We start from the raw sequence: 22802 nt of genomic DNA on the forward strand, positions 1-22802 counted from the left end.
AAATCTTCTGTAGATATCTGTTAAATCCAGTTTTTTCATAACTTCTATTAGTCTCCATGTGTCTCTGTTTAGTTTCTGTTTGCAGGATCTGTCCATTGATGAGAGTGGGGTGTTGAAGTTTCCCACTATTATTGTGTGAGGTGCAATATGTGCTTTGAGCTTTACTATAGTTTTTTTTTTTTTTTTTTTTTTTTAATGAATGTGGATGCCCTTGCATTTGGAGCATAGATATTCAGAATTGAGAGTTCCTCTTGGAAGATTTTACCTTTGATGAGTATGAAGTGCCCCTCCTTGTCTTTTTTGATAACTTTGGGTTGGAAGTTGATTTTATTCGATATTAGAATGGCTACTCCAGCTTGTTTCTTCGGACCATTTGCTTGGAAAACTGTTTTTCCAGCCTTTTACCCTGAGGTAGTGTCTGTCTTTTTCCCTGAGGTGTGTTTCCTGTAAGCAGCAAAAAGTTGGGTCCTGTTTATGTAAAAATATGGACCGCTTCATGAATTTTCATGTCATTCTTGCACATGGGCCATGCTAATCTTCTCTGTATCGTTCCAATTTTAGTATGTGTGCTGCCAAAGTGAGCACTCTTGTTTGTTTTTGAGACAGAGCCTCACTGTATAGCCCTAGAACTCACTACATATACCAGGCTGGCCTCAAACTCAGAAACATCTACCTGCTTCTGCCTTTTTAAGGCTAGAATTAAAGGCATACACCACCACATCTGGTACAAAGCTGTTTTAATTAACTGCCTACTTACAGGTTTCCCTACAGATATTGAACCAGAATATGACTTACGGCCTTCTATGTTCCTGCTGCTAAGAACTGCACGTTCTGTAAAAGACCCTAGAAAATGTACTGGACTAAATGTCAGAGTTCACAGCAGCTTGCCCAGCATCCCTGCCCAGGACATTCTATTCTGTCAGAAATTACTTGGATGAGCAGTTATCAGGGCCACAGGGAGGACGGACGGACACACACACACACACACACACACACACACACACACTCACTCACTATGGTGACCAGGTCACACCTCCCTTTCAGTGGGGATTTTCGGAGACGCTGGAGAAGCCACAGATAAAGATGTAAAACAGGTCACTTCGATCTTGGACCAGAAAGCTTCCTCTAATGGTCACCAGCCTTTATTCTGTTGAGCTAGCTAAAATTTTCTCATTCCACCAGGTCAGGATACTTCCTGCCTAAGCCTCCCTGTTCCTATGTTCTCACAGGTGTCCAGATGTCCTCTAAAGTTCTTCTTGCTCCCTCTATTTTGGTTCTTTGGGACAGAGTCCAGGTAGTGCAGGCTGGCCCTGATACACTACCTTCAAAGGGCATATTATAGGCATATGCCACCATGTCCCCTTCCCCTTGTCCATCAGACATTCCCTCAATAATCTTTGGCCTGCCCAACTCTTTCTTATCTGTTTTGTTCTCCAGACTGACAAAGGGTGACAGGGCCTGAGGGAGAATGGCTGTGACTATCAGTAAGGGAGCAGGGGGCAATGGCAAAGTGTCTGCGCAGGTGGACTGAAGTGCCCCGTGCCTGTCTATCAAAAGAAGCCCAGAAAAGGCTACTTGGCTTCAGTGTTGGTTTGATGTGATTAGAAAGTGGAAGGTCTGGATTAAGTTTTAAAGCAAACTGCATTTTCAAAGAATAAAAGTGATTTTGACTGGCCAACCAGAGAAAATGCTAAATGTAAAAACTGTCTGATCACTCTCATGCTGAACGGGCACACTTCTCCAGAAGCTTCTGGCATGACAGCAGATACACAAACAAGTTGGCACTGACACTGTGTGTTTGATCTGTCCTAAAAGCTGCCAGTCTTGACCAGATGGAAGTCAGGCTTCTCATGGAGAAGGGAAAGTTGAGACTGAATCAAGATGACGGCTGTGTTAATCCAACTCAAGTTCTTCATGCTTTTGAGAGGAGGGGCATAAAAGAGCTCAGGACTGAAACCTGGGCCTCTGCACCTGAGTCAGGTGACAGCACACCCGAGGAGATGACAGAGATGGAACGGGACAGGAGTGACCCAAGAGGAATGGGCACACTTCTCCAGAAATTTAATTTACACACACACACACACACACAGAGAGAGAGAGAGAGAGAGAGAGAGAGAGACAGACAGAGAGACAGAGACAGAGACAGAGACACAGAGAGACAGAGAGAGACAGAGAGAGACAGAGAGAGAGAGACAGCTCCAAAACAATAGAAGTCTGGAGTTTAAAAAGAAATGTCAGCACAGGACCACAGGGGACTGGGCTAGGACAGCCCAGCCTCACAGATGATCATGAACAATGGCACAATCAAAACGCAGATGATGCTCCAGGTGCATCTCTGAAGTGGAAACTTAGGGGTTCTTTGGAAAGTCGGTTGGGGGGTGTTCTGCTGAGGCAAACTCGTGAAGGAATGTTTAACTGAAATGGACACAGGTGAAAGGATGTTTTACTAAAGCAAGTATGTGAAAGGACACATGATGAAGGAGTTTTTGCTAACAGTGCATGTATTGGTCTGTCTTACATTGCTGCTGAGCTACATTTGTCGGAACTCCATGTTGTAGGTGTTTGTTGCTTCTGTGGACACAGGCTGATTGGCAGAGTGATGTCAGCTGAGACAGATGTACGTGCTGAGGCAAGACCTGTGTAGGACATGTGACGTTTGGAGGGAGATCAAAAGGACTTAATGGACAGTGACAGAGGCTGAGCTGAGCTTGCTTGTAGAGCTAGCTGTGTAACGCCTGTGAGTCTCCAGTCTTTGCTGAGAGAGACACCGTGGAGAACTTTTCCTGGTGTTCCTCCTGGTCCCTCTTGCTCACTCATGCTGAGGCCGAGGCCTGGCTGATTCCACTAGGTAGTGCCACCGCTGCTGATTTGTGTCTATTATCTCAATTCTATTGAACTGGACTGCTAGTATATCCATGAAGTATTTGTAAGTGGATCAAACTGTCGCTGTTAACCTGGGAACTGAGTTGCTCCAAAGAGCCACTTCCCCAGTATCCTTTCTTTCCCACCATCTCTGGTGAGTGGTGGGATAAAAGGGAAGTTAAATTATTTCAAAACCATCATTAAAAATAGACTTAAAAAACATTTAAGTTACACATTTCTATAGAGGAAATAGCACATAACTGAGTTGGCAAAATAATGACCACCCAATGATATCAAACCCTAATCTCCCAGTTGAGAGGACTTTAGGACCAGGGGGCAAATGAATGGAACTGACTTTAACATAGGAAGACTATTCTGGATGTCCTAGGTAGACCCCAAAGCAATAAATAATAAGGATCATAAAAAGTGAAAAAGGTGGGGCTGAAGAGGTTAGAGTGAGGTGGTATGGACCCAACGGGCGATTTCAGGCTTTAAGGATGAAGGAAGCAGCCTCAGCTGCAAGCCTAGTAATGTGAACAGTGTCCAAAAGCTGCAAAGGACAGGGAAGCATTCTCCCCTAAGGCTTCCAGAAGGGATCATGCCCCTGCTGAAACCCTGTGTCCAACCTAGTGTAACCGAAGACAGTATACCATACCTATGAAGTTTTATAACTCTTAAGTTTGTGACTATTTGTTAGAGAAGCAACATAAAATGTAGACAATAATCATTAGGTCCCTAATTATTTCTAATATAGACAAAATAGTGGGGTCTAGGAATAGACACGGTGAAGGTTAACAAGGAGAGGCCAGGGCTGGAGAGATGGCTCAGTAGTTAAGAGCACTGACTGCTCTTCCAGAGGTCCTGAGTTCAATTCCCAGCAAACACATGGTGGCTCACAACCATCTGTAATGGGATCCAATGCTCTCTTCTGGTGTGTCTGAAGACAGCTACAGTGTACTCATATATACAGCAAAGAAAAAAGAAAAAGAAAAGAAACAAGGAGAGGCCATACTAAAGGTGAAACTCCACTGGAATGTTAAATCAAGGTCAGAAACTGGCTGGGTGATGATCGGAGGGAGTTCTCCCCACCTCTTTCCCTGGGGTAGCCTCTCCCACAGCCCTCCCCTCAATGTTACCTCTCAGTGCTCACCCACTGTTTACACATGGGCACCATTGGCATGCGATCTCCCTGGAGGCATGGCTCTTGGAGTGATTGTTAGAAAGGTCTCCACACCAAGCTGACTGGCTGCCATAACTTCTAGTCACTGGCTCTAGTTACATAATCTTAGAATGTTCAATAGCTGTAAAGATAGGAGGACAAGCACCATGTATATCTGTCTGACATTCCCTCTCTTAAGAAGTTCAGTCAGGAATGGATACAGAAAATGTGGTACATTTACACAATGGAGTACTACTCAGCTATTAAAAACAATGGATTTATGAAATTCTTGGACAAATGGATGTATCTGGAGAATATCATCCTTAGTGAGGTAACCCAATCACAAAAGAAGTCATTAGATATGCACTCACTGATAAGTGGATATTAGCCCAGAAACATAGAGCACCCAAGATACAATTTGCAAAACACAAGACAATCAAGAACAGGGAAGACCAACGTGTGGATACTTCATTCCTCCTTAGAATAGAGAACAAAATACCCATGAAAGGAGTTACAAAGTTTGGAGCTAAGATGAAAGGATGGACTATCCAGAGACTACCCCACTCAGGGATTCATCCCATAATCAGCCACCAAACCCAGACACTATTGCATATTCCAGAAAGATTTTGCTGAAGGGACCCTGTTATAGCTGTCTTGTATGAGGCTATGCCAGTGCCTGGCAAATACAGAAGTGGATGCTCACAGTCATCTATAAGATGGAACACAGGGCCCCCAATGGAGAAGCTAGAGAAAGCACCAAAGGAGCTGAAGGGGCCTGCAACCCTATAGGTAGAACAACAATATGAACTAACCAGTACCCCCAGAGCTCATGTCTCTAGCTGCATATGTAGCAGAAGATGGCCTAGTTGGCCATCAGTGGAAAGAGAGGCCCCTTGGTATTGCAAACTTTATAATGCTCCAGTACAGGGGAATGCTAGGGCCAAGAAGCAGGAGTGGGTGGGTAGGGGAGCAGGGTGGAGGGAGGGTATAGGGAACTTTCAGGATAGCATTTGAAATGTATATAAAGAAAATATCTAATATAAATAAATAAATAAATAAATAAATAAATAAATAAATGAATGAATGAATGAAAGAAGTTCAGTCAGTGCCTATGCTAACCATCCTTTCTCCCTGTGCTCCCTTTAAGATGAGGCACTCATGACCAAGCATGTCATTCCACAGAAATACAGTTTGGAGACGATATTCATCAGTCCCAGTGTTAGACGTAAGGACTTGACCAGCCATGGTTACTCACATGGTTAGGCAAGAAGCTCTTGAAGGATCTGTCTAGCCTGGATCTGTCTATCCCAGGTTCTAAGATGAGGGAATTTCACGTACTCATTTATCCAATATTCATTTTTAAAACTAATTTTGCCATTTACTGTTCTGGCACTTATTAAGACAATCAAGAGGTTTATGATCCAGGTTGGATTTGTGAGGAGTTTTCTGTGGCTTGCCAAGTCTCTACTTAAAAGTGGACCCCCTGAGGAAGATAGTACACTACAATGATGGTCTGAGCTGTCTGGAAACTTCCAAGCAAACTCACACCCACTCTCTTGTAGAGTCTCCCATGTTGTGGTTTTAGATCTCTGACATCTTTATTCTGCAGGTTCTTATCCATTTTCTTACCTCAGATATGGAGTTGCATTTCAACAAGATGGAGCCTAGGTGGGGAAAGCTGAAACATACTTCAATATAAGGCATAAAATAGCTCTGAAAAGATCCACTAAGACCTGAGAGGCACTGGCTGTCCTCAAAGGTGGGAACCCAGTGGTTAGAGAACACTGTCAGCAAGGAGGGAGACTTAATGATGAAAACAAACGCTGGCGTTTTGTGAATAATGAATATTAAATCTACTATAGATTGAATGCATCAGTGAATAACTCAGTCTCCAATAGTGCACTAGTGTCACATTAAGGAAAGAAATCAAAACACTTCCCCTTGGTATCATTTAATCAAGAGACGGATTTGAATTCTCTACTTCACTCTCCATATCCTCCATCCTGTTTGGCTGTTGTATGAGTATGAATCTATGCCTGTCTGAAGGTCATCTTATAAGTCTGTTCCTGTGTTTGTTCTTGTGTTTCTGTGTGTTGTGTCTCTCTGTGTGTGTACCCCTAACAAACAGCTTTGTCTTTATTGAACAGCCCAGAAAGCATTACAATAGGGAAGGAAAGAGGGATAATTATCAGAAATCTTTTTTTTCTGAAAGACTTTTTTTTTTAAATCAGAAATAGTGGTTTACAAAGGATTAGGTCATTGACCCAAATGACCCAGATAACGCAGTATTACAAAGACCATTGGTAATCAAGCAATATCCATATGTTGCGTTCGATATTTACATTGGATATTCATTTTTATAAGACTGCTTTCAGCCTCTATTTGCTGTTTGTAACAAATGATTATCATAACGCATTCATTATTTTGGGTCAGGGGTATGGAAAAGTATATAACTAACGATTACACCTAGGCACCAGCTTAGTCGATTGCATGGGAAACCCAAGGCAAGTAAGACTGATTGTTACATTGCTGTCTGGTTTCTTGGTTTGGTTTGGTTTGGTTTGGTTTGGTTTGGGTTGGGTTGGGTTGGGTTGGGTTGGGTTGGGTTGGGCTGGGTTGGGTTGGGTTTGGTTTGGTTTTTTTTTTTTTTTTGAGACAGAGTTTCTCTGGGTAACACTGGCTGTCCTATAACTCACCAGGCTGGCCTGAAACTCAGAGATCTACCTGCCTTTGTTTCCCAAGTGCTGGGATTAAGGGTGTGCACTACCACACCTGGCTACATGGTTCTCTTAAAGCTGTGGTTCTTAACCTTCCTAATACTTTGACCCCTTAAATACAGTTCCTCATGTTGTAGTGATCCCAATCATAACATTATTTTTGTTGATACCTAACTATAATCCTGCTACTGTTATGAATCATAATTTAAATGTTTTCAGATGGTCATGGGCAACCCCTGTGAAGGAGTTGTTTGACCACCAAAGGGGTCACAACACACAGGTTGAGAATCATGTCTCAAAGCCAGGTTAAAGAAACAGGTTGAGTAGAGTACACAGCAGGACAGCAGTCTCAAGTCTTTTTTTTTTTTTAAGATTTATTTACTATATATAAGAACATTGCAGTTGTCTTCAGACACACCAGAAGAGGGCATCGGATCCCATTACAGATGGTTGTGAGCCACCATGCTGGGAATTGAACTCAGGACCTCTGGAAGAGCAGTCAGTGCTCTTAACCACTGAGCCATCTCTCCCGCCCCAGTCTCAAGTCTTAAGTGACCTCAGAGTAATATTAACTCTTTGTTATGAGGATCAACAAAAGTCCTTCTTTTAGAATGTAAACACTACTTTGTTCATAATATCTCATTGTTATATACTATTTAAGAATAAATATTTTTAAATTTAAATTAATGCCATTAGGATATTGCTATTCTTCCTCCATTCCATGTACAACTGGAAGGTCAATGAAAGCAATCTGATAGCTACCAGGTTCACCTGAACTTCTATTTATAATACAGAAATGGATGGACATCCTATAAATAAGAAGCATCAGACAGTGAAGATCCACAGTAAGCATTAACAGTTTTACTAGTACTTCAATAGCTAGCCCATGTCCAGATCCAATGCCAGGTCTATCTGACTTTATTTCTCAAACACATAGCCTTCAAGAACCTTTTTTCTCTCTCTCTCTGAGTGGAATGGCCACATCTGTAAATTAACAACCCTGGACTGGGAAGGCTTTGTGACTGATTTCAAGCTCTAACATTTTATGACGACTTGAATTTAAGATCAAGATAGCCAAATAGCAATCCAGACCTCCTTCCTCAGCTCCAGGATCACAATCCCCCTAATCCTTCAGACAACCCCTTGTCTGTCCCCTGATGAGACTCAATCAACAGGTTCATAACAGCGGGGCTCTCTATCCACAACAAAAATCTCGGCTCTTCACATCACAAAACCTCCAGAGAAAGGAATGCATCAGTGCCGAGCATTTCAATGTGACAGAGGCAGTCTGATAATCTTTAATAAAAAGGAAAGCTATTAACAAAATCCTTGAAGGCACCCAGGAAGATGGAATAATCACTCTTAGCATCAGGACTTTCTTAGTCATCTTCAAAGATGAGTATCTGTGGATCAGATATGCAGGTTAGCATAAGGATTTAAAGTAAAATGAAGTCCAGGCACAAAGACATAAGACTATAGACTAAGTATTCAGTATTTGAATCCAAGCCACAAAATATCTTCTATACAAATAAAACTAGGTCTTCCCTAACGGTTTTTGTAAGTTTTTAGTTGGTGAGGGCATGTAAAATTTAGACAAATACGAAATTGCATAGAGACGGAAATGCAGTCAGAGTCTATAGGTTTACAACAAAGATCATCAAAAGCCTAAGTGAGGACACACAGCTATGCACTTAAAGCAGTCACCAATCTGCGATTGGAGTGGCTCACACACAGGTATAATTGTATTATTTCCATTCTGTGGAACCAGTCATTCACGTATAGAAAGACAGAAACTGAGAAAAGGAAGAAAACTCTCCAAAGAGCCCTGACCTAAGATCTCCTTGCTTCTTCTGCAAGGCCTCCTTCCACATTGCTTTGACTCTCCCTCGGCTCAGATACTATGCAGAGCACTGGGAACACAAAGGTGAGTGCCACACAGCTCAGGTCTCTGGACTCAGACCTCATGTGTCTTTCAACAAATTGGTTCTGAATGTTACTGGGTACCAAATACTATCATAGACCTGTCAAGCACAGAGCTCCATTCAGGTAATGGCAAACCCAAATACTGAACAAGTAGGCAAAGGAGTGCCTTGGACAGTATAATTCTATAGAAGGGAAGACGTCAAGAACAGATGACTACTTGAAGGTACAAGGCAGCTTCCTCAAGTTGGTGACACTCAAAGAAGTAGCTAGGAGTACAGAATTCCACAAGGAAGCTCAAGGCGCATAGCAACTATCTGAGGATCCATGCAGCTCTGGGCCAATAAGGGGATGAGGGAGTGAAGATGAGAAGTGGGGGATGAAAGCAGTCAAGGAGAAAGGATTGAGAGGGCTAAGAGATGGCTAAGTGTGAATAGGAAAAGGCAGCAGTGGAAGGCTGAGGGTAAACTGTGAAGGCTAATCCAATTATTCAGAAGGATGTGGTGATTATAGGCAAGAGAGAAAGCAGGCGTTCTAATCAAAACAGCAGATACTCTGATTTAAAAATAAGCAAGAAACTTAAGAGGATACCTCTTCAAAGAAGATATCTACCTGGCCAAGAAGCATACTAGAACATGTTTAGCATCAGTCATTAAAGAAGTGCTAATAAAACTCATAGTGAAGTATCACCTCGCACCCTGCAGGATCACTGTGGGGCTGCAGAGCTGGCTCAAAGGTTCAGAGCACTTGCCGTTCTTGCAGAAGATCCAGGTCCCCGGCACCACTGTCTGTCTGCTCACAATTGCCTGTAACCCCTGGAACTGATCAAACACCACTACTGTTCTCCGGAGGAACGTGTGCACATGTGCTGCATTTATACCGACAAACACACAAATAAAATTTTTTTAAAAAATGAAGGGGAAGCTGCAGACTAGGCTCCTGGAGTACTTTGATCCTCAAGGTTCATGGTTTGTATGGTTTGGATTTTGAAGGCTGTCAAAAGGCTATGTACAATGCTTTGGTTCCAATCTTGGCAGTTTCGGGATTGTAAGAGGTGAAGCCTAGTAGGTCTTGCAGTCATTGAATCATGAATGCCCTTGGAAAGGATTGTGGGACACCAGTCCCTTTCTTAGTATTTGAGCTTTGTTCTGCCACATGCTAACTACCATGAAACACTATCTCGCCATAGGCCCTGAAGCAGGGAAGTGCAAGCTCAGATCAACGTTTATCGTAAGTAGATTACCCGACAAACACATAAGTCATGAGACAGGCAGAAAATAAGGCCAAGAATCCTGATAGGAAAGCTGACTGACTAGGCCATTCAGGAGGGCCAACCAAGTTTAGTGGAAGTGAGAGGCAAGGGAATGGCCACCGTGGGCCATGGGATCTAAACTGTTTATAAGGGAGTAAGAACACATTAGATTTTTGATGACAGATAGCAAAGACACACTAAGGTTAAATAACAAAGGTCTTGGAGGGAGGGCAAGAGAATTGTTGAACAGTTCAATGATGTCAAGAGAGTGCCATGGGAGCTGGTGGCAGAGGAGGAGGGAGGAAGCAATCTACCAGTTAGGATCAGCGACCAGGTGGCCTGACACTGTATGATAATGAATGGCTTACAAATGGACTGGATAGAGATATGGAAACAGAAATTTACCTGATCAATCCCCAAAGGATTAGCCTTGCTTATTGAAGGGGCTTGGGAAGTTTAAAGTTGGTCAAATGTCCTCAACCTAAAACAACTTCCATCTAGAACTTAAGACCCTAAGATTCCTTCCATAGAAACACAAGTGGTAGAGGTGACGGCGGTGGCAGTGGCAGCAGCTATACCTTTAGTAAAAATGCCAATAGTGCCTGAGACCCTCCATCCAGGAGCCTATAGAACTGCCAGCCTGGATCAACTAGACCACCTAGATCTTTGATTTGTCTGAAATTTTGGCTTCAGTGATACTCAAAGCCATGACATAGAAAGCACTTTCTTTCAGTTCCCTCAGCTAGAGGACTGAGATCTCAACACTGCTTTTTGAGGCAACAATGCTGCCCTCAAAACGAGGTTCCTAATCATAGGAAGGGGATCCCAATAGGGCCACTCCTTCTTTCCACCAAGCTCCAAAAACATCCTTGCTAGAGCCTTCATCTGAGAAACATTTGGAATGACACTGCCAGGCAGTTCTATGAGTAGGAGTCCTCGATGAAACTTCCTTCAGGAAGGGGCTGAACTCGATGATAGAAAAGGTCCTTTCCTTTGAAGACATCCCAGATTCCAGTAAATGATCTATTCCACTGAAGCAGCAGCAGAGGCCAAGGTGAGAGAAAGAGATACACTGGACTAGTCACACAGGAGGCCGAGTCTTAGTTAGGGTTACTATTGCTGTGATAAAATACCATGACCAAAGTACCAGAGCAATGTGGGGAGGAAGGGGTCTTTGGCTTATACCTCCATATCACTGTCCATCATCAAAGGAGGTCAGGACAGGAACTCAAACAGGGCAGGAACCTGAAGGCAGGAGCCACGAAGGAGTGCTGTACCTCAAGGCTTGCTTAGCCTGCTTTCTTATAGAACCCAGGACCAGCTCAGGGACTACAACACCCACAATGGGCTGGGCCCTGTCCCATCAATCACTAATTAAGAAAATGTCCTACAGCTGAATCTTCTAGAGGCATTTTCTCAATTGAAGTTCCCTCCTTTTACGTTAACTCCAGCTTGTGTCAAGTTGACATAGTAGAGTAGAGGATGTTTCTTTCTTGCACATTTGCAGTCACCATGATCTTACACAGCATTCATCAAGTGACTATGACCTTTGACCTAATAACCTATGACCTAATGACCTTTTTTCACTCAAAAGCAGGTGGGGCAAAACCACATTAAAGGAAGGACTCTCCCAAAGTCAGAGTTTGGGAAAGAGGAAACTAGGGAGATGACATTAACACCAAGGCAAATTCTAACTTAGCTGTCAAGTGTCTCTCCAAGGAGAAACCATCTGCTGCTGCCCTGTCCCTGCTTCTAGTGCTCTCTGCTCCTTTCTAATGCAAAATGCATCTCTTTATAAATGCTAATACAAACTCCATCTCTCACAAGTTCTCACCAATTCAAAGTGAAGTAAGGCTGGGGATTGTGACCTAATGGTAGAATCCTCTGTTAGGCGCTGGGTTTAATCCTCAGTATCACAGACAACAACAACAATAACAAAACCCAATATAGTAAAATGAAAAGAATTCACAGAGCTAGTGGGCACAATCACTGCTACACTGAAACTGTCTGGTAGCATCTCCTATGTTTTGCTTTCTATATGGATCCTAAATATTGCAAAGCCACAAGCCATGGTGCCATACATCTGTCTTCCTAGCATTTAGAAGGATGAGGCAGAGGAATGATGCATTTGCTAATAGCCTAGGCTACAAAACAAAACCCTGTCTAAAAGCCAACACCAAACAAATAAGCCTTGTGTGTAGTAATCTACATACATATTATTGAATATTGGAATTATCTTCCTTTGTTATTTATAAGCTATGCTTCCGTTTTCAGAACTTTAAACACTTACAGCTTGTATCCACTGGTGGTTACTCTTAAGGTTATACTAATATATGGGTCCTTGTCTTAGAGTGTGAAATAAGTCAACGCCACTCAATGCCAAGGGTTCCAGAATGCTACCATAGTCCAGTCTCCTTTGTCCAAGTTCACATATGGTCAGTCTAGCTTTGATTTCCAGTATGTTTTAAACATTCTACTCTACCCAGCTACATTTGTTTAAAATCTGCCACCCTCACCCCCAACTGATTTTTTGGCTCACAGGGGCCTTTAACACCCTACTCCTCTTTAGGGCTCCACTCCATTTCAAGCTTACCCTTCATTAGAACTTCTGCTATACCTTTAAAAAGCCTGCCTCTTTCAATACACTGTCAATGGAGAGTAAGTGGATTCCAATGGAACCACCTCACAACCCACCTTAGAAAAGCAAACCCCAACACCAGCTTAAAACAAGAGCTGATTTGGGGGCGGGGGGGGGGGGGAACATGTATTCATCTGTTTTCAACTTCTAGGCAGCAACAACCCAAACGTCTATGATCTTGAAACAGAACTAGACAGGCATGACCCTTTTGAGTCTCCACTCTAGATCTCTGTGTCTAAGTGCACGAGAGAAGCCTCCCCCAGATCCACGGCAGCCTTCACCATGCTGTTGTCCCTAGGATCCCCTCAAGCGAGACGACAGGTAGGCTCTGGGGGCACCAGGGAGCTCCCGAGTGTGGAGGGGCTGTATCAGCCCGCCCAGTAACCTTGTGGAGATCTGGCAGCCATCCAACCAGAGTCTCAGCTTTGCTTTGCAGAAGTCTAATCTGGAAGCCCTGCAGTGTCAACACCTCAGGCTTCTCCCACAGACTGAGCACATTTTGTGAAGATGACCCATTGGTTTCATAGGAACCCATTAAAAGCTACAGCTCCCGTGTCTTTTAACTACTATGGCATGATCACTGGTCCTCCCGCTTCAAAGATTTGCAATGACTTGAGGTCCGCCAGGACTCGGCTCCTCGAGTTGTTCACTGATTTGAGCTGTAATCCAGAAACAATGAAGAATGCGGCAGACTTGTATTTCTCTCTTTTACAAGGTTTCATAAATTCAGTGGGTGACTCTACACAGGAAAGCAAGTTACGATACATTCAGAATTTCAAGTGGACTGATACATTGCAAGGACACGTTCCGAGTGCCCAGCAGGATGCTGTTTTTGAACTGATTTCCATGGGATTTAATGTAGCGCTGTGGTACACAAAATATGCTTCAAGATTGGCTGGAAAAGAAAACATAACAGAAGATGAAGCAAAAGAAGTTCACCGAAGCCTAAAAATTGCAGCTGGGATTTTTAAACATTTAAAGGAAAGTCATATCCCCAAACTTCTTACACCAGCAGAAAAGGGGCGGGACTTGGAGGCTCGGCTCATCGATGCTTACGTTATCCAGTGCCAGGCCGAGGCTCAGGAAGTGACAATCGCCCGAGCCATTGAGCTGAAGCACGCTCCGGGACTGATCGCTGCACTCGCCTACGACACAGCCAGCTTCTACCAGAAAGCAGATAATACTTTGTCCAGTTTGGAGCCTGCACACTCTGCTAAATGGAGAAAGTACCTTCACTTGAAGATGTGCTTCTACACAGCGTATGCGTATTGCTACCATGGCCAGACTCTGTTGGCGAGTGATAAGTGTGGAGAAGCCATCCGATCTCTCCAAGAAGCAGAAAAATTGTACGCAGAGGCAGAAGCCCTATGCAAAGAGTACGGGGAAACCAAAGGACCAGGGCCGACGGCCAAGCCGTCAGGACACTTGTTCTTCCGAAAGCTTGGGAGCCTTGTGAAGAACACCCTGGACAAATGTCAGAGAGAAAATGGCTTCATTTACTTTCAAAAAATTCCAACAGAAGCCCCACAACTGGAACTCAAAGCAAATTATGGGCTGGTAGAGCCTGTGCCTTTTGAATTCCCTCCTATGAGTGCTCACTGGACACCGGAAGCGTTGGCTGCGTTTGATCTCACCAAGAGACCCAAGGATGACAGTGTCAAACCCAAACCGGAAGAGGACGTGAAACCTGTAAAGGAACCAGATATCAGACCTCAGAAGGACACTGGGTGCTCGGTCTCATAAGAATGTCTGTCACTCACTGCAATCTCTGCTGGTCCACAAGAGAAACTGTGGGGCTTCAGTTCGCCGTTTCTGATTTCTCTGAAGCCCACAGGATAATTGTTAGCTTCAGAGCAACTTGGCCTTTCATTTATTTATTCTTGATTTTTAACATAGAGGCATTTCATGATTTTGCTTCTGGGCTCTGCTTTTTAAATCAGGACAACATTTGGAAGGGTTGTTTTTTATGCCTCTAATGAGTATATGTGGGGGATTGGACCTTTTCTGAACTCTAGATAGTAAGTTTCATGTTCATGTTTTTCTACTTTCACAGAAATGTTTGTTCTTCTTGTTTGATACCAGAAGAATGTTTTGAAAAGAGATGGGTTCATCTTTCATCACCACATTGTCAGATCCGAGTCTAGCTTAATCTTCTGGTGGGGAAACAGAATCGCAGTTAAAATCAGAAAACCTCAGACCAAGCTCTTTCCCTGTACATAACCAGAGTCCATGATGACTAGGAAATCGTGTCTTCAGGAATATGGAAGTTACGTGGAATTCAGCAGTCTGGGTCTGTGCCCCTCGGCCTGGCTCAGCGGCGGAGGGCCGTGCTCTCTCCACCCGCACTACCCACACAGTGGTGGTTTTCTTACAAGTACCTTTTCTAATGAACTTTTTACTTAAGGGGTAAAGCTTTGTACTAGCATTTAGTGCTTCTGTGTAGAGAGAGGAAGAGAATGGCAGTGTGTTTTGAAGAAGTAAAATGTTGCATGTTGTAAAGAAAGCCTTTGTAAACTCAACCAAGATAGGTTGTCCTGATTCACACTGGTAATTCCTTTGTTAGAAGAGTTTTAAGAAAATGCCTTTGTTCCCTGATTTTGGTGGACACTGTGTTTTTAACATGGTTTTCTTCAGTATCCTATCGGAATGGCTTGGCGTTAGGCCATAGTGACAGAGGTTAGGATATAGACACACAAACTATGTGTTTAAAGGATTTGCTTATACCCACACACTGGGAATGATGGGTGTGTGATACTTTACCAAGTAACAGATGTGGGTGTATCCTGCTTGGTTGCTCTCCTGGGGTGTTAACTTCCTTTTCTAGGTGACAGATTGCTTCGCATAATAGGAATAATAATGTATCTGAGAACTTACTGTGTGCCAGACGTGTATAGGCACATATGTAGACCACTGCATCCCTTTAGCCACCCTGTGAGAAACACATCAATCTGCATAAAGTATTGAAACAGGAATATACATCTCATGATGAAGAATGAAGAGATTATACCTGTCAATCAAGACAGTAGTCAATAAATCATATATCATAGTTTATACTCCTTTGAAAAGCTACATATAATCACTAAGGGTTTTTTTAAAAATAATTTAAAATGTGAGTTACAGCTTGCAGTATCTAATATCTAAGCTGTAGCTTTCAGAATACTTGGAGTAACTACTGAATGGGCATTAAGTTTTATTTTGCTGCCTATAGGAAAACAATACTTTATTACGTTGTCACCCTTCCTACAGAGTCACTTGTTAAATGCCAGTGACTGACAAAACTAACTAGTTACTGACAAAACTAACTAGTACTTGCTGCTGCCTGTTTATACTCTGCCTGTAGGACTTGCTCTGTGTACTAACCCTCATTAACCTAGGTAGGCACGCTGCGGTTTCTGTGGACTCAACTGCCGTTCATGAAATGGAAACACATACTATGTCCGGCGCTTCTGTAAAGGCAGTAAATGCAGGTGTTGAAATCCATAATTGGCCATGTTCACGTGATCGCATGAGCAGTCTCGTTGATTGTAAAGCTAACACCAGAAGCCTCGTATACGCCGCACCATGAGGTTCCGAAGCAGTAGCAGGGATTGTGGGGATGCTGACTATAAAGCATTGGCATGCAGGCTGTGGAGAGATGACACTGGACATTGGTGTTGCATGTGTTTCATACCAGGCGAGGACAGCTCCTGTACAGCTACTTCTGTACAGTGTTTATATGATTTATCTTTTTATTTATGAAAATAAAAGCCATTTTACTTACAAAAAAAAAAAAAGGATCCCCTCAAGCTGTTTTGCTGTTGTGGTTTTTCATTTGGTTGCTTGTTGGTTGGTTGGTTGGTTGGTTTTGGTCTGTTTTTTAAGACAGGGCTGTGTTCTTCTTGCTATCCTGGAATTCACTATGTAGATCAGGCTAGCCTCATACTCATAGATGTCTGCCTGCCTCTCAAGTGCTGGGATTAAATCCTCTCAAGTTTATAACACAGGTAAAAATCACTGTCAAGTAGTAGAAGCAGAAATCAGAAATCAAATGGCTCTTCACATTCACACTTTCAGAAACATTCTGTTTATTATGCTCAAAATTAAAACATTTGCAGATAGTCTTAGGATTCAAATAGTTAACACTGAAATGCCCCAGGGGCTGAGGCTGCAGCATAGTGAAGCAGTGCTTCCCAGCATGCACTGAAATGTAATTAATTACTCGTTTAAAAGGCTCTCTACTTAGCAATAAATTTCAGATGGCCTAAAACTACATTTAGCAGAGAAGACATTAACAGCCATATAAATTAAGGCTGCTCAAATCCAGGTGCTACATAAAAGATTCACGATGTGGTACTTGCGTGATCCAAACAGAAGAGAACAATGCTATGTGGACCCCTACGAGTTCAAATGGATGATTGCGAGTTCCAAAGTTAGAAGCCAGGCACACACATACACACAATAAAATCCCGATCTCTGTCAGGGTTTTCATTCAGGCAGAGACATTGACAGCAGCAGAATGGCACCTTGCTTGCCGCCTCTTCACCTGGCATTCACACCAGCTGGGTTTCTTTGGTTAGTGCAGAATGACAACAGCGACAGAATGTCAATGTATTCAGGGGTTGTGCACCCAGCTGCTACCCAAAGCCTGGGTGCACAACAAGAGTTCTCTAGTTGTGCCTGTCAGGGACCTCAATATAAAAACGGTCAGAGTAAACACCAAGTCTTTGGGATTTTTCTTGTAACTACACAGAACGCTCCACTTCAGTTTCTGGTCCTCCACTTTGACAGTTAACAGAGGCACACAGCAAACCTTATGTACTTGCTCGAATCCCCACCTGGGCATGACAACCTGTCCCTTAATATTCATTATTTTAACACCCATAGAGCAGACTTGTACGGAGTCTTATACTTTGGTGCTTCCTGTTCTGAAACCCTGGCCATATGTTAGTTACTCAAAGCTGCTGTTGTACTTATTGCATGTCTGGGACCCTAGGAAAGTAATCACACGAGAAACAGCACAGCACTCCTGCTCAGAATTGTTTATAACTAGAAAACCCAGTAGCAACCTAAATGTCTGAGAAAAAAACAAGATATAGAACATATTCCAGATTGGCGGTTAGGTGATTTGAGTATTGACAACACACTGTGGAACTTGACAAATGAAAGTGTGTGTGTAAATATGCACACGCATGTGGTTATGGATGAGTATATATGTATACTTGTGTGGGAGGATGTATATGTATATATATATATATGTATACTTGTGTGGGAGGATGTATATGTATATATATATATGTATACTTGTGTGGGAGGATGTATATGTGTGTATGTGTGTGTATATATATATATATATATATATATATATATATATATATATACTTGTGTGGATGTATATGTATATATATATATGTATACTTGTGTGGGAGGATGTATATGTATATATATATATATGTATACTTGTGTGGGAGGATGTATATGTGTATATATATATATGTATACTTGTGTGGGAGGATGTATATATGTATATATATACATATATATGTATACTTGTGTGGGAGGATGTATATGTATATATATATATATATGTATACTTGTGTGGGAGGATGTATATGTGTGTATATATATATATGTATACTTGTGTGGGAGGATGTATATGTGTGTATATATATATGTATACTTGTGTGGGAGGATGTATGTGTATATATATATATATATATATATATGTATACTTGTGTGGGAGGATGTATATATATATATATATATATATATATATACACATATATACATATATATGTATACTTGTGTGGGAGGATATATATGTATATATATATATGTATGTATACTTGTGTGGGAAGATGGGTAGTCCTGGAAAAGCCATATCCTTTCCTCTGTTGTACTTCTTGTAGCTGTGTTAATTTGTGTAACTACCTGATAAATGCTTCTCTCCCCTCCTGATCTCAATTTGATCATGGGACACACAGAGTGAAGAACAAACTCCCTTAAGTGGTCCTCTGATGTCCACATGCTGGCCATGGCATGTGCGTTGTCTACGCACACACACACACACACACACACAGTAGTTTTTAAAAGGTACATGTGAAGGAGAAACGCACAGCTTGTAAGTGCTGGTGCTAATGTGGCCTGTTTCCAGCCTTTGATGCTCTGTCTTTTAGGTTAGTTCTTAGAACAGCATCCCACTATGTGGTCCAGGCAACACAATGTCCTCCTGCTTCAGCCACCTGAGCACTTGAACTGCAGGGATAAGCCACCGTAGTTGGCATCCCAGATGGTTATTCTTAAGACTATCTGAAAGACATCATGGCTAAAATCAAAGGAAGATGAACTTCTTTCATCTTCAGGTAGTGAGATGAATGAATCTGTCTCCCCTCTAATGTTTGCAGTTATCATTTTTTTAACACCTAAGAGGAGAAAGCATGTCCCATATAAAGAACTGTTTTCTTCTGTTAATTGCTAAGAATTTGAAATCTACTGTTTTTGTCTTTTCCTTGATTCCATGAAAACTCAAAGTCAAATTTAAGGTTTATGTATGGTAGCTAGCAATGAAGTGGTCTGGGTAGTTCGTAGTTCTACAGAGCCAAGAAGCACATTTAAAAAAAAAGTTCTGGACCAGCCCTTTGTTGGATTTGTAGTTAGAATAAATTTTTCCCATTTTGTAGTTTGCCAGCTTTAAAGAAAAAAAAGCTATTAATGACAAATTAGATAATGTTCTATGGGTAAAACCACAGTATTGGAAGACATATTGTAGTTAACTAAATTCATTAAAGTCACTTAGTAAAAGATCCCTATATAATAAAACCGTCTTTATATCAATAATATATATGAATATATTTAAAAATTTTTTTACTAATTCTTTGAGAATTTCATACAATGTATTTTGGTGATATTCTTCCTATTTATTCCACCCACATCTCTCTCTACTTCTTTGACCCCCAAGTTTGTATCTCTTCTACATTAAATGACTAATAACCCCAGGGGCTGACCACTAAAGAAAACTGTCCCTCCCTCCAGCAGGAGTCACTGTCCCTAGTGCATCAGTGAGGAGTAGGGACTCATGGACCCTCTCCACGCCATGCTTGACTGTTGGCTGGCTTGACACTATGCAGGTGACCACAGATGCTATGTATCATGTGTGAGTGTGTGTGTGTGTGTGTGTGTGTGTGTGTGTGTGTGTGTGTGTGTCTGGCTTGACACTGTGCAGGTGACCACAGATGCTATGTATCATGTGTGAGTGTGTGTGTGTGTGTGTGTGTGTGTGTGTGTCTGGCTTGACACTGTGCAGGTGACCACAGATGCTATGTATCATGTGTGAGTGTGTGTGTGTGTGTGTGTGTGTGTGTGTGTGTGTGTGTGTGTGTGTGTCTGGCTTGACACTGTGCAGGTGACCACAGATGCTATGTATCATGAGGCCAGCACTTCTGTCATGTCCAGAAGACACTGTTTTCCTCTGATCCTCCCTGATGCCAGGCTCCTACAGTCTTCTGCCTCATCTTTCATGATGGTCCTTGAGCCTTGTGGAAGTGAAATAATACAGACATCCCATTAAGCATGACTGAAATCAGTAAAATAAATATAACAAAATATAAAGAATCGGTGAAATCAAGAGTTAGTGCTTTGAAAGACTGGCACACCTTCAGGCCAAGCTACCTGCCAGGAACCAGTTAAGAGAAGCTAGAAACCAGCAGGTGACCTTCCTGAAGAAGTCAATATGGACTGGTAAGTCATGATGGATTTGATCTTCTAGGAAAGGCCAAAGATCAAATTTAAGGAATGATTTCTGCTATTAATATGCATTTCCTGATATTATTAAATATATATAAAAAATCACTAGGTATTAGCCCACCCTCAGGGTGATTTCTAAAGAACAATGAAGATATACTGTCTTATAGTGATGCTATATACACAAATAGGTGATTTCTTAATTCTTTTATTTATTTACACTCCAAATGTTGCCCCCCTTACCAGTCACCCTTCCAAGGGTTCTTCACCTCATCCTCCTCCCCTCTGCCTCTGAGTGGTGCTCCCCCACCCACCCTTCTCACCTCCTATTTCCCTTTTCTGGGGCATTATATCTCTACTGGATTAGGTGCATACTCTCCCACAGAGGCCAGAAAAGGCAGTCCTTTGCTACATATGTACTGGGGACCTTGGACCAGCCTGATTATACTCTTGGGTGGCTTAGTCTCTGGGAGCTCCCAGGGGTCCAGGTTAGTTGACACTGTTGGTCAAGGGGGTTGCCATCCCCTTGAGATTCTTCAATCCTTCCCCTAACTCTTCCATAAGGACCCCTGACCTCTCTCCAATAGTTGGCTCTAAGTATCTCATCTGTCTCAGTCAGTTGCTGGTAGAGCCTCTCAGATGACAGCCATGCTAGGCTCCTGTCTGCAAGTAATTGAAATGGGGTACATATCTAAGCAGAGAATTCTCAATAAAATAAACTCAAATGACTGAGAAACACTTAAAGAAATGCTCAGCATCTCTGAACATCAGGGAAACACAAATCAAAACTATTCTGAGATTCCAGCTTATACCTGTCAGGATGGCTAAGATGAATAACACAAGTGACAACGCTTGTTGGCTAGGATGTGGAGCAAAGTGAACATTCATGCAAACTTGTACAGCCACTATGGAAATCAGTGTGGTTGCTCCTCAGGAAGCTGGGAATCCATCTACCCCAAGATACCTCTCTAGGGCATATATCCAATGGATGCCTCATCCTACTAGAGAGGCACTTGCTCAGCCATGTTCACTGGTGCTCTACTCATAATAGCCAGACACTGGAAATATCCAAGGTATCTCTCAACAGATAAACGGATAAAGGAAATGTAGGATATTCACACAGTCAGCTACTGCTTAACAGCTCAAAAAGGAAAAAGAGAAATAAAATTTGCAGGAAAATGGATGGAGCTAGAAAAAGTCATCCTGAATTAGGTAAACAGAGCCAGAAAGACAAAGAGGGTACATATCCACTTATATGTGGATGTTAGCTATTAAGTCTACAATCTGTGTAACCACAGGTTAGGTATAAGATTAGAGATGAGAAAAGGGGAACAGATTTCGATAAAAATGGGAAATAGAATATATATTTATGGACCAATAAGGGATAGGGTCTGGAACAGGAAGGTCAAATGTGGAGGGACAGGGAAGACGGAGACAAGGGAAGCAATAGAGAGAGTGACAGCTAAAATTCAGGGCCATTTGAGATGTTGTATAGCAACTTAATATAGTAGAATCACTCTAAAACACATACAAATATTAATATCTAAATGAAATTGTCCCCAAAACCAGGGAGACAGTGCCCCAACTGGATGACTCTTGTCACCAAATGAAGCTTTTGGGACTGGCAATGGGTTACATCCAATTGAGTTGCTGGACAAAGGGGTCCTATGGGAACCCCCAAACAACCCAACCTATTGCAGTATTGGTTATGCTCCATAACCTGACAGGAAGCCCCCATTGCCGAACATGGCACTGAACAGTCATCTGACATGGAGAAGTCAAGCTAGGACTTTCCTAGAGTTTTCACCTCTTAGGGACTAGTGCTCCTGGTACTGGAAGGTATTCTGCTCACTACCAAAGGAGAAAGGTAAACACCAACGGAGCCCCAAGCCCTTTCATCCACAATGGTCATCTGCATCCAAGATGTGCTGTGGTATCACTGGAACAGACCTGTGGGAATAACCAACCAATATCGGGCAGGACTTAAGTCTCACACTATGAGATGGAACTCATACCCAGTGCTTCATGGGTGGCCAAGAACCTGAGACTAGATAGGCCAGGGACCAAGGGGAAAACCAAATATTCCCGTTCTGTTTTTAAGGAATGTAGCAATAAAATGCATCCTAACTAGATTCTGCTATAGGTCACACACTGCCTTGCTCAGCCACCATCAGAGACGCTTCCTCCTGCAGTAGATAGCAGCAAATATGGAGACCATCAGGTTGTCAAGCTGCAGAGAGTAATCAACTTTGGAGCACTCATGCCTAGTCAGGATGTGTCCAATCAAAACCCTCCCCTCAGGTCTCAGGGAACCCTGGGGAAGATGAGATGGAAAGAGTGTCACAGAACACAGTAGATGCCAGGACTATCTGTGGTCCAGCTACTGAAGTGAGGCACAGACAGTGAGTGGAGTCAGACTAAACCTGAAAAGAGGTACACTGCATGTGTTGCATATGGCAGAGAGAGAGAGAGGGAGGAATGCCCTAAATGTCCCATGATTCCCAGATGCTGGATACTGGGCTGTAACATCTGGATTAA

At 42.5% G+C, this 22802-nt stretch overlaps 1 non-coding gene and 1 pseudogene across 1 annotated transcript; one reads left to right on the forward strand and one right to left on the reverse strand.

Moving 5' to 3' along the window:
* Nucleotides 1-478: 478 nt before the first annotated feature.
* On the reverse strand, nucleotides 479-585 carry Gm23002. The gene has a single exon (XR_003956661.1). It is a non-coding gene; the product is annotated as a U6 spliceosomal RNA (small nuclear RNA).
* On the forward strand, nucleotides 12917-16309 carry Gm5578 (predicted pseudogene 5578; annotated as a pseudogene).

This window comes from Mus musculus, chromosome 6 (genome assembly GCF_000001635.26).
Source record: "Mus musculus strain C57BL/6J chromosome 6, GRCm38.p6 C57BL/6J".
Taxonomy (NCBI): domain Eukaryota; kingdom Metazoa; phylum Chordata; class Mammalia; order Rodentia; family Muridae; genus Mus; species Mus musculus.